The sequence below is a fragment of the Saccostrea echinata genome, unplaced genomic scaffold (genome assembly GCF_033153115.1).
Source record: "Saccostrea echinata isolate AGI-Se365-2 ecotype Australia unplaced genomic scaffold, CSIRO_AGI_Sech_v1 ptg000014l, whole genome shotgun sequence".
NCBI lineage: Eukaryota > Metazoa > Mollusca > Bivalvia > Ostreida > Ostreidae > Saccostrea > Saccostrea echinata.
This window is the reverse complement of record NW_026889763.1, coordinates 9,001,461-9,014,626: the sequence shown is the minus strand read 5'-3', so window position 1 is coordinate 9,014,626 and position 13,166 is coordinate 9,001,461.

Here is a 13,166-nt window from a genome sequence, read left to right as displayed (position 1 = left end):
AGTTTTCTTGTGTATATAAATAGAGATACTTAGGGGAAAAAGTATATCAAGAAAAATTAAATGCATATTTTGATACGGTAAACCGGTTAATCGGTCGGAACGTCTTGCGGTTAACCGATTAGCTTTCGATTGCCATCCCTACTTAATAATAAAAAAAGTGATCAATTAAAATCTTTTGCCATTCTTTTGATATTAAATAGAGAACTTTTACATTTACAAAAGTTTGTTTTCCCTTTGAGGGATCAATATGGGGTCAACCGGTGTAACACATGGCCATTGTTTTTCCCTCTAAAATATTACTAATTTTTACGGGGCAGTCTCTTACAAATTAAATCTGCATTTATACATTTATTATAATTTCTTTGATGCCCCATACTATGGCAATACAGGAACGGTATATAATAGTCCGAAAGCATCTTAAGGTTTATAATATTTACAGGTAAGTTTCAAAAGATATAATGAGAAAAATGATCATGCTGACAAAGAGAGATAATTCTTATGAACGTGAAAGTCGTCTAATCGTGGTAACTTTTCTAAATGGATAACTTTTATCTCTTGGATACCACTCCAAATATCCAGTCTGAAAAGGATCCATATTGTCAGAAACACTGTGTGCAAATGTTCTTAACTATCATAGATGTACATCAACATAATTTCCATTAAAAATCAGTTTCAAAGTTATTCTTTACCCCTTTCTACATGTCAAATTCCAACATTTATATTTTTTATGTTGTGCATTTTGCTTTTCAGTGTTCTGTTATTGATGAATATAATGATGAAACGTGAACATAATAAGATTAAGAATACAAGGAGTTGTAATGTGGCTCACCTATACAATAAGGTTTACATACAAAGAATAGTATACTTACACTTTCACCTTTCCTCCAAAACATATATCTTGTTGTTATTAAAATTGGATAAATCAAATTTATTTCAATTATATGCATCTAATGCTGTTAGTAATTAAGTGTGTCACAAGAGCGCAAACAGAAAAATGGACCATTTCAATATACAGTGTATATACTGTAAACAGGATTATTTTCGCCCCGTGTTATTTTTGCCCTTTCGCACTTGCGAACAATTTTGCCCCCGTTTTAAATTCCCCCACTCACAGTTCTGTTTAAGAAATTATACTGTGTACTTTGAATTCGCCCAGTTTTAAATTCGCCCACCTGTGTCTAGGGCGAAAGGGGCGAAAATAAACGGGCGAAAATTTCCTTGTATACAGTATGCATAATAAATTCTTCATAAGCCAGATACAATGTGTGCATACAAAAAGATTTTCAAACCTTCCTTCTGCGTTCGCACTTTTTGTATACAAAATAAACAGAATAACGTTCAAACCCTTCTTTCTAAAGATTTCTTGCGTTGATGCATGATATATTTTTAAAGTGGAATCTTTCTAGGATCAAATCATTTTAATACCATCCATTAAAGTCTCTGATACTAAACATGTTTTTTTCTGTATCTGACAATTACTACAACTGATAAGATAATCATTAACCGATCTGGTGATCTCTTACGTATTGCATCATTGCATCATTTGTAACATTTCTCTCATCATTATTATACAAATGAAAATGAAACCTGATGCGAGTTGATTTTCCTGGTAACACAGTCCCTGAAACGTTCTACTTTCCCACTTGAACGGTGAGCGAACGCTGAACGAACGGTGAACGAACGCTGAACGAACGCAGAGCGAACGGTCAGTGAACGATGTGTGAACGCTGAACGCAACTTGGTGAACGATGTGTGAACGGTGAACGGTGAGCGAACGCAGAACGCGAACGGAGCGCAAACGCGAACGCAAAGTGAACGGTGAACGAACGGTGAACGCAAGATGAACGATATATTCGGAATGCCTCTGATCTTTTCCTTGCATTGAAATTATTTTATTGTATTATAATGTCAGGTGCCAAAAAATAAATAAATAAATAAATAAGTAAACCAATAAATGAATGAATAAATAAGTAAATAAAATAAATTCTCCAAATTGTCCTAAGAAAGACGATTCATGCACATTAAGTTTTTTAATCACACGATTTTTAACGCATTAAAACATTGCAATGGTTGCCGACCGCTGAAGTATAAAAGATATTTTTTTAGTTGGAAAATAAAAATGTTTATTCTTATTTGATAACAAATCAGAGAAAACTTCTGACTTATAGAATGATTTAAAGCGATTGTAACATCCATTCATATATCTCCGTGTCAAGGCGATTTCATGTAAAGTAATGAAAAAAAATTAATTACAAAGATCAGTGGACGTTTTGCATTTATACGCTGGTATTTTAAATTTTTAATACAATAATATATTGTGTGTCATTTCTATTTTTCATGATGATTTATTGAGCAGACTTCTACATGTATCTGTAGATGGCCGTGATTATACTCGGACAAGATAATACAAAGATACATATTCATATTATTTGTTATAAATTCAATTTTCAGAGCTTGATATTTAAGTAATATGCTGTTATAATTTTTATTAAACAGACAAATATGAGAGAGAGAGAGGGAGAGAGAGAGAGAGAGAGAGAGATTCCGTTTTAGCCCCCCCCTTCCTTTCAGGCTTACTAAATGTTTGTACCTATATCAAACAATAACTCTGAAATTGTTTTCTAAATATATTATACAGTGAAAGTAACTTTTTTTTAAATCAACAAATCATATCCATCTGTTTGACAGTATTACTCGTTTTTATTTTCCTGCTTCAAGTTCACACGAAGTCCACGTGCTTGTCCTGTCAATCAAAATCATTCGACACTGTGCAGGTGTGAAAGTTTCGTCACATCGAAGACGAAGTGCGAGTATTTCCAACAAGTTATAACATTTATTTTTATCATTTCTAGATTTGATACCAACATTTGAATAATAAATGAATAAAATATATTGGGCATTAACACTTGAATTTGAAACATACTCTCTGCCAATTTCAAATACCACCGCCGACACGTGTACATTTTGAACTACTATTGCTTTGTGACTCTTTTTAGATGTATGTTTGTTTTGAGACTGAATTTTTTGTTCTGAAAAAGACCTTAACTTTTTTTAAACAGGTTAATTAAATTTTTCTGGAAATACAGTACTGACTAAGTAACCGATTTAGGGGAAAGGGGGGTGGGGGGTATTAATCATATCGAATGGCAAACATATAAAGTTACGGTGAAGAAAGAATTTTTTTTCTCTATAACTATAGACTTTACTTACATGTATTATAGTAGCGAAAATTCTGTAGTGCATTACATTTTAAATAAATATTTCCTTTAAACACACTATCAATTTAATTCGTTCCAAAGATAATAAATTAACAGGATATCCGCAGTACTATGTATAACTCTCAGAACTAGTTCTATCATATTTTCTGTAGTAATTGAATAAAAAAAAAACGCGTTAGAAATAAATATTTTCGTAATTTTGCTGCGTAATTATTTGACTTGGATAATTATATCTCCATTAACGATTTGTCGCCTTGAACAAAACAACAAAATGTTGCAGTGCTTGAAGTATTTGCACATTGCCCTTAGTTAAATTTAATATTTCAGCATCGTTCTAGATAGGTACAGAATGAGCTTATAACAACATTTATTTTCCAGAGTATTTTAATAAATAATCTAATAGCTAAGTTAGAATAATAAAAATATATATCTTAGATATTTTCCCCCATGAAATAATGATTCTTTAAACACGATATGTTAGTTATTAAATTAAAAAATCTGTAACTCCTTACCTACAAAAAGATAAGTCCTTTCACTTGGGAGTTCCGAATGGCAATGAAAACTGAACGATAGGTGAACGCTGAACGCAAGGTGAACGCTTTGTGAACGGAACGAAGAGCGAACGCTGAACGCTTTGTGAACGGTGAACGCGAGCGCACGGTGAACGGTGAACGCAAAACTGTGAACGGAGAGCGAACGGTGAACGCACGGTGAACGAACGGTGAACGCACGCTGAACGAACGGTGAACGAACGGTGAGCGAACGGAAAAATGGGAAAGTAGAACGTTTCAGGGACTGTAACTATTCCAAAACGACCCTTTTGATTCTTTGTGCTAATGGATCAAGTGCATAATGAGGAAACTCTCATAATCAGAAAAATCAATAAACATTAAGAGCCATTCTCTGTAATGACTTGAATTTTATATAGGAGCTGTGGCACGCATAGTCTCAGAATTTCCCCAAACTCTCTATGATAAAAATCTTTGATACCGTAAACTCAAATCAAGCAAAAATTGGTTGCTACGTGTCATGGTTACCATAGCAACATGTCCTAAAGTTTGAAAAATGGCTTATTTCAACATCTTCAGAGTCCCACAGTTAACGTTTGCAGCAAAGCAAACAAGTGGCATTGGCTGTTTCTGAAAGTTGAAGGCCTGGTGTCTTAAATGCATGATAAACATGTTTGGTAAATCATCTATAACATACGTTACTATGGAAACAAAGTATTCAAAAGTAATAATTTTGTTCATCTAATTTTATAAAGTCATACACTTAAAAATAAAAACAATTATAGGTTGAAATGCAAGCAAATAATAGAGAAGAGATCCTTGTAACATGTACCAAGGACAAAATATGATATTTCTTATAGGTTGGCAATGGTTGCCATGATTTTAATACCACGAAGGGATTTTAAATTTACTCTCTTAGTGTTTTAATCTAATCCTATCTTTTTAAAGAGCATATTTCTATATAACTGATGATCAATTTTTAAAGGCCTTGGTGTGACCCTAATTTTCACATTTCAAAAAATTCAATTTCAATTCTTTAAAAAGTGCGTTGCTATGGAAATAAGGCGAAAAAACATGCATAAAAATCTGAAAAATACTCTGTTTCCTTGGATACATACCGTTGTATGTAGATTCCCAAAACTTTAATGATTGATATATGTGAACAACTATCCTGACTTTCAATTTTGACTATAACCCAATCTCTAACTGGATGCAAAAAGCTGGCACATAGGGTCTAATATTGACAAAAAATTAACAAAATCGAACATTTTCTCTTCTTGGTAACCATAGCAACAGTGTTGTATTTTTCAACAACCTTTATCAATATATGATATTCAACTTTAGTTCTACGAGATAAGTATTATTCAAGGTGATTCAAATAATATTTTTTCTTGATTTAAAGGTTAGTAAATTCCTAAGGCAGCAAAAAAATATCACTTTAAACAATTAGTACGTTGTTTCCATGGTTACACTGCAAAGTAACAATTAATCTCAATTTTTCTTATGTTGTCGGTGTTGCAAGGTCCTAAGGATGCATATGTGCCAGTCATGAATTTTATTGTTTTTCCTCACGATAGTAGCATTAACCCAATCATAGCAACAGATTTTTGCATGGTGACACTGTGTTACCATGGCAACCATGAAAGTTATTTTTAGAATAATATTGCCAATACCTAATTACATGAGGTCAAATATTTTTCATTTTTTTTCTTACGTTGTTGATTGAGTTTGATCATGTAACATCTATCATTTGTGACTATAGAGCGTTTTTCAGCATTTTTCAGCATCTAAAATGTATTCCAAATGTACCCATGGTTACCACTTACTAAGAGATAAATTCTAAATAGTTTCTTTATAGCATAAGTGGCAACAAGGTGTCCTGTTTTGGGAGAATGATTTGTTTGTTTTTCTTAGTCTTTATTAAGGCTTAATAAAGATTTAAAGTAGCTGAAAATCTCCATTTTTTTCAACTTTTCTGGCTGTTACCATGGCAACCAAGACAAATAGCAACGAAATTTTATTTGATATATGTTTCTGGTGTCAAGTTGTAATAATGGGCAAAGTTTCATCAAAATCGGTGACCATGCGTGGCAAAGAAATTTAAGTGGTTACAGAGAATCGCTATTAATTAGTTGAGAGTTTGACATATTAATTATATTATGTTATGAACACATACAATTATATAATTTTTTTATGAAATCTGCGTTAATTAATCCGCTGTTAACCACGGCTTGCTCTTATCACTTACTTTAATTTTTAAATTACAATTATGTGCATCTCCCCTTTCAAATATGATGTAATTTTGTCATATGATGATGATAATAAAAGGGTTGCTCAAATGGAATGTGCACGGAGTTGTAATGCAAGCTACAGCACACGCATCTTCAAGACTCCCAGATAAGGTATATTCACATTTTCAATACTTCTACACAGCCCTCCATTTAAAAAAATATGTAAGCAGATGAGCTGTGATTAAAGCTTTATACAATCACTGTTATGAACAGGAAAGTAAAAGGTAAGTATTCTAAAAGTTGATCATTCTTATGCTATAGACCTATACAGTCATTAAAAGTAAACTACGATGATTACAAACTTCTTACAGCATGCGAAAATTCAATTCAACAGGTTGGTGAGAATACTGACGTTGCGCACTCTGTTGGTGTCAATTTCGGTAACGTCGAAATGACATTAGATCGCACAGCCTTAGAAAATTTATTTGTCTTTACTTCTTTGACTTACATTTTTGATGAAAGAAAAAACATGAACCTAGTATGTTGTAAAATGTACAATGCAGTTCATTGAAAATAGTATGAAATTTTCTGTAATATCTGATGTACATTGTATATTGTGGGAGGGAAATATTGTGCGTAATCTCTTCATTTTATCAGCAACAAAAAATCTCAAAAGAAATTAGTAACTTTATTTGACATTGAGATTTCGTTGAGATATATTCTACACAATTCCATGTCATATCAGCAGGCTTTAGTACCAGTCCTCTTTTTTTCAGTTTAGTGTAGATATGTTGTTGTGTTTAGCATGGAACTTAATTATTTTTTACTTAAAGCCCCCATTATACTCCATCTCTCCCCCCCCCCCACTTATATACCTCTAGTTATAGTATAGTCTTACTACTCCAAGTTTTCATTTTTAATAATAAGGGGGGGGGGAGGAGGAGGGCGCGTAAACGAGAACGAGAATCCACCGCCACTCCGTCCCAGTTAAAAGGGATTTTCGATTCGAGCGTTTTGCGCGTGCGACGCACCCGTTACCTGTCTACATGCGTTTGGGACGTAATTGACGGAATAGTCGATTTAATATATTTGATAAATGATTTTTTTTTTACCAATATTTATTTTAAGATTTATTAATAATATCCGATCCGATCCTCATCTAGGAACGATAACTCTAAAATCTATTATTTAATTTAAAAAGTCTAAAAATGAAGCTTGAAGATTAAATATATTCTTGCTACAATTTTTTTATTTTATGCATCTCAATATAATTCAAGGTTCTTAGAAATGGTATTTTAAAAAGTTGGCATTTGTACCCCCTCAAAAGTACAAAAATAAATTCATTTGTAGAGAAATTGAAAGGCTTTGTGAAATAAAGGTTATGTGACAAGCAAAGGAATTCAAATCCCAACAAAGAAAAATAAAGGTCAGCGCATTGGAGTTTGACAAAGGTGGTGGAAAAAAGGAATAATCCATAGAGTATTTGCCAAGCTTAGAAGTCTAGCCATTGTTTAAGTTTATAAATTAAAAATAACTATGCACAATTATAATTTTATATCAAGGAAAATGTTTTAAATGTAAAAAAAAAAAAAAAAAAAAAAGGAAAACTTTTTAAAAAGAGAAAATGTAGATACAGATGGTAGTATTAACAATAGACAAAGTAATTACCTTATCCAGCTCACATGAGATGAAAAAAGAACGTTAATAAAAAGAGATTTTACAGAAAAACAGGGTGAAGATAATGAACAGTGAGCAATTTCATAAATCTTGTTAAAAAAAAAAAGAATCATGAACAAGGCAAACAGGGACCAATGGAAATACCAGAGTTAGGATCAGGTGCCCAGGAGGAGCAAGCATCCCTTGTAGACTGGTCATATCCTCCATTTACAAGGTAAACAGTATTTTGTAGCATCGTATTACGCTTATTTTGTTTGTTGTAAACATAATCACTCTAGCTATAGTTTTTTAATAACAACTTAACTCGTATAGGCGACTTCCATCGTATACTGTAAAATAAAACAAAAATGGTAATGTAATTCCTAACTAACTTATTCATAAAAGAATTTTTTTAATTTTTGTTTCAAAATGTTTCTTCCAGTTTTCTTTCATTAATTATTTTCTCCTTTCTCATGCCACAGATTTTTCAACTTTTTTACTTTAATTTCTCTTTCTATTATTTTCATTTCTGCTTCCAATTTCCCTTCTCTTCATCTTGAAACTTGCATCGGATTTTTCCCGTTTTTTATCGTTCATGACAAGGTGCACACGGCGAATGTGACCGTTCGGCAGGGGATGCTCTTTTTGGCACGATCCACCTAGCTCTGATTTTTTTGGAGGTCCATGTTTGCTCTACTCCCGATTTTTATTGTTTGAATGGACTTTGAGAATACTGTTCGTTATCTTCATATGAATCCCATTTATCGTCAATTCTCATTATATCGCGGGTTCCACTGTTTCTCGGTATATTCCAAAAATTAGGATATATAGCTCATATCCCTTTTGTTGATGGACTATCTGTCTGTCGTCTGAATGTTGACTTTTGTGATGATTTAAAAAGCATGGAACACCCGTTTGAATTTTTTTTTATTTAAATAAAACGTAATTTTACAGATTTCAATTTCCTTTTTTTATTTTATTTAGACCATTGAATTTATATTCTGGTAAAACCAGAAATAAACTTCATATTTTGAAAGTTTTAAGTTTGTATTATTGTTTAGTTTTCATGTAGATTTACATCGTCAATTTAAAAATCAAAATTGTTCTTCTTGACAGCGCCAAGATTCCATGTTTTTCAATATTGCGACACAATGCGAATCTCCTTTTTAGGAGGTAAATCAGACTTCCTAATTTAAAAATAGACCACAAATTAAACGAAGCAAGCTTGGAAAATAATTAGCCACGAAAAAGTTAGGCCTTTGTTAGGTTTATGAATAGCATTTGATGAAAAGTTAAAGTAAGAATTTGGAATAACTTTTTTCAGGCAAAAACAAATAAGTACCGCGATTATAATGAGATATCAGTATAATACATCCACCAAATAAGTTGAAACATATATCTTTCTTCTCATCTCGCACAAATATGTAAATATATGTATTTACATATGTGAATATATTTTAATATCTTTTCTCTTTAAAGGTATGTTTTCAGGCAGGAAAAAATCAAATTTTTGGGGATGATCTGATAAATGTCTAAGAATATAGTAGAATCATTTAAATCGTAGTGGTAAATTATGGGCAATCAAAATTAGTCCGATTCTTGAGGACGAAATTTTGTGGGCAACTCATATAAACAGAAGATCAAACTAGAGCAGAGCTCGTTGCAAAGCAACGAGTAGGTCTTCCGTTGGAGCTGCGAACAGGAAGAAGTGACCTTGAGTCAAGGTCATGCCACATTCTAAGGTTATAAGCAATCTTGTAAGGGGTATCAACTTGCAATGTCTCACCAGTAGAAAGACAGTTAAGGAATGTTGTTTCTCCGTTGATGACCTTGAACTCGTTCAAATGACCTTGCATCAAACCATGACACACTCTGGTTATAAGCAAACCCCATCTATGTGTTACCGACTCGACAAGTTAACACATGTTCTTTCAGACCATTCATCCAGTCAAAACATTCTTTCCTTAGTGACCCTAAATTTAATCAACATGGCCGTAGGAACCGAGGGGGGGGGGGGCGTGCCCCCCAATAATTTTGCCGATATATATATATTACTATAGTAGACATAGATACTATAGCTTGTGTCACCTCAATAAAAACGTCTGATAACCTTCTTTTTTTTTTGCTTGTCAAGGAATTTTTGGTAGTTGGTGACCTTTTTTTTTTTTGCTTGTCAGGAAATTTATGGTAGTAGTGCCCCTTCAACTGTCAACTGAAAATGTATGGCTGTGCCCCCCCCCCCCAAAAAAAAACCCCTGAATTTGCTTCCTATGGGCCTGATCAAGGCAATGATACACTCTGTATGATATCAGCGATACCCTTTTGTGTGTTTCGGAATTGACAAGTTCACAGTTTGCATTTATTGCATGATAGTGAGGGAGACATGAAGATTTCTTCGCCCATAAAAAATCATATTCCCCGAGGGCAACATGAAGATTTCTTCGCCCATGAAAAATCATACTCCCCGAAGGCAACGCCCGAGAGAAATATGATTTTTTATTTGCGAAGAAATCTTTATGTCTCCCTCACTATTATGCAATAAATTGTTTATAATACCGAATTAACCAAAATGCAGGAATTACAAAGGAGATCCAATGAATAAAGCAAACATTTGATGAGAACGATATGAAAGAGATGTAAGTTACAGGTACACCAATAGCCTCGTTTCATTAAAAAAAATTCCTACGTGACAAGTTTGTGTGATCACACCAGTAACATTCAAACACCATTACATTTTTACACATTTAAATCGACACAATCAATCAACGATAATATGTTGACGGTGCGACCGTTGGGCGAGTGCATTGTTCACTTAATTTTAAGATCCGCCTCTTCAAACAGCACGAGACATTTGGAACGTCTACACTGTGACGTCCCATGACGTATGTTAGCTGTATTTCCATAAACGAATTTTGAAAAGTGCAAACATTTTAACAAAGAACATTTAATCTACTATCTGTATGCAATTCCATTAATTAAGGTGATTTTTTGGGGTGAATTTTTAGTTGTTGTTACCGCGCGAACAAAGTTAGCAGCGTCGCTATAAACAATCTAACTCCTCACTCATTTAATTGTGACGTCACAATCGTGAAACACGACGTTTTGTTGCAGGGCAAACATGATGGACACGTGACTTTCTCAGCCAATCAAATTCTATTTTACTAGTGATTTTTCACTTGTAAGCTAGTTTTCACAGAGGTATAATAAACGTTTTTTTAGACCATACATCGAAATAAATTATCATAATTTCTATAGTCGTAATTTATTAGGTTCAACTCACTGCTTTAAAGGATCATTGTAAATGTTTTATGCCCGATTTGGATACTGAACAACGTGTGATTTTTGAAATACTGATGCCCCCATATGGCATCTTATGGCAAAACTTAAAAGTTTCTCAAATGCAAGTCAAACTCCATGGTCAAGATCAAAAGATAAAAAAAAAATGTTATTACCCAAATAAAGGTCTTGAACAAAGAATATACTGTGAAATATATACTGGTATGAAAGCCACAGCAGCAACAGTTTAAAAGTTATGACCAAGGTTAATTTCTTTAAAAGGTCAAACTCCAAGGTCAAGGGATCATAATTGTTTGTACTTGAGGGAAGGTCTTAATTGTTATAAGGAATACACATGTGGTATTAAAAAGCCTTAGCACCAACTGTTCAAAAGTTAAAACCAAGGTTAAAGTTTTTCAAAAGTAGGACATACTCAAAGGTCAAGGTAAAATGGTCAAAATTAAAGGTACTAGACGAAATCCCGCGCAAGCGCGGGGAATTGAATTTATACCACTACCGACAGAAAATATATTGTAGTTCTCTACCAACAGCCTACAGGCTTATAGCAGGAACAAATACTTTGTTCAAAATCCCACATGAAGTAGATTTACCTATCCACCACCACCACCACCCCCAACCCCCCGTTTTTTGTGTTTGTTTTATTTTTTAATTTTTTTTTAAAATTGCAATTCCATTAATTGACGTTTATTGTAAAACCTGTTATACTATGTTATGGATATTGTACTTCAGATGCTCTTATTTCATTTCCGTCAAGGATAAAAGCAACGAATATTCACATTTTACTAATAAATTGATTGGGGGTGGGGGGGGGGGGGCGGTAAAAATTCACAGGTACTTGGGTCTTGCTTTATAAATATGTTTGTATCTTATTGAGATGTAAAAATGTACTTTACTTTTTTTACCTATCAATAAGGTACATACATATTTATAAACCAAGAACCAAGTGCCTGTGTAAAAATTAGCTTTTAACGTCCCATGAATAGGCTGAGTATTTGATACAAAAGACTAAGCTGCAATAATGTAGCCCTCTCCGATTTTTTTTTTTTTTTTGTTTTTTTGTTTTTTTTGTTTTTTTGTTTTTTTGTTTTTTTTTGTTTTGATCTGATATTTTCTGGCCTCTCTCTCTCCCCCCCCCCCCCCTCAAAAAAGGAGAGGGCTACATTATTGCAGCTATAAAAGATTGTATTCAGAAATTAACTTTGCATTGATTAAAGCGCAAATTTTTACATCTTTAATTGTATTTGAACAATACCTTATTCATTAATTTTCTCTTTTCATATAAGCAAGTTTATAACGAAGTACAAATTGTACTTCGGGTTCGTTGCCACGATGCTCTCAGTAAGGAATATATACAAATTTTACCGATAAATTTATTAGGAAAACCTACTACATACATGTATATGTAATAGTCTTTCGATGTATAATTATATTCACAACTTATAGTGTTATCAGTGATTTACCATTATTTCAATTATGACTATTACACAAAAGCTTTTTTTATGGTCATGCAGCTATAATCGCCTCGTTTTTTTTCTTAACATCGGGCTCGATGCTGTATGATGTTCTAGAAGCTTCCGTCAATATAAAGATCGGTGAATGACGAAAATATTTTGCACATTTCCCTTTTTAATCGGTTATCACAACTTATTTCTTTTATATCATTTAAATCGAGTTTTGATTGAATAATTCAGTGATGACGTTTTATGTAATAAATAAACGATTGCTTGTTGTCAGTTTCATTAAAAATTGCCAGTAACTTAGATCCGCCAACCGGAAACGCCACCGTACTCACGTTTTAGCTATTTCATGGCTGTTTATAGAAAATGAAAGTAGACTTTTAATTTAATGTACGATACTTACTATGCGAGTGAAATCTAAATATAGTTTACGGACATCAGCTTGTATCTAGAGTATTGTTAGAGGAGTAAGTAAGAACTCTGGTGCACCCGTTTCTGAGTTTATTTGCAAAATTTATTAATTTATAAGTATGTATACAATGACAGGCCTTGTCATAAGAAAATTACCTATGTAATATAAAAGCCCTAGTACTAGTCATTCAAAAGTTATTGTCAAGGCTAAAGTTGTTTAAAAGTTGGTCAAACTCCAAGGTCAAGGTCAAATGGTCAAACATATTTATACCCAAGGAGGAGACTTATCACAAGGGATACAGATGTGAAGTATAAAAGCCATAGCACCAACTGTTCAAAAGTTTTGGCCAAGGTTATAGTTTGGTAAAATTTTGCGAAAGAGGATCA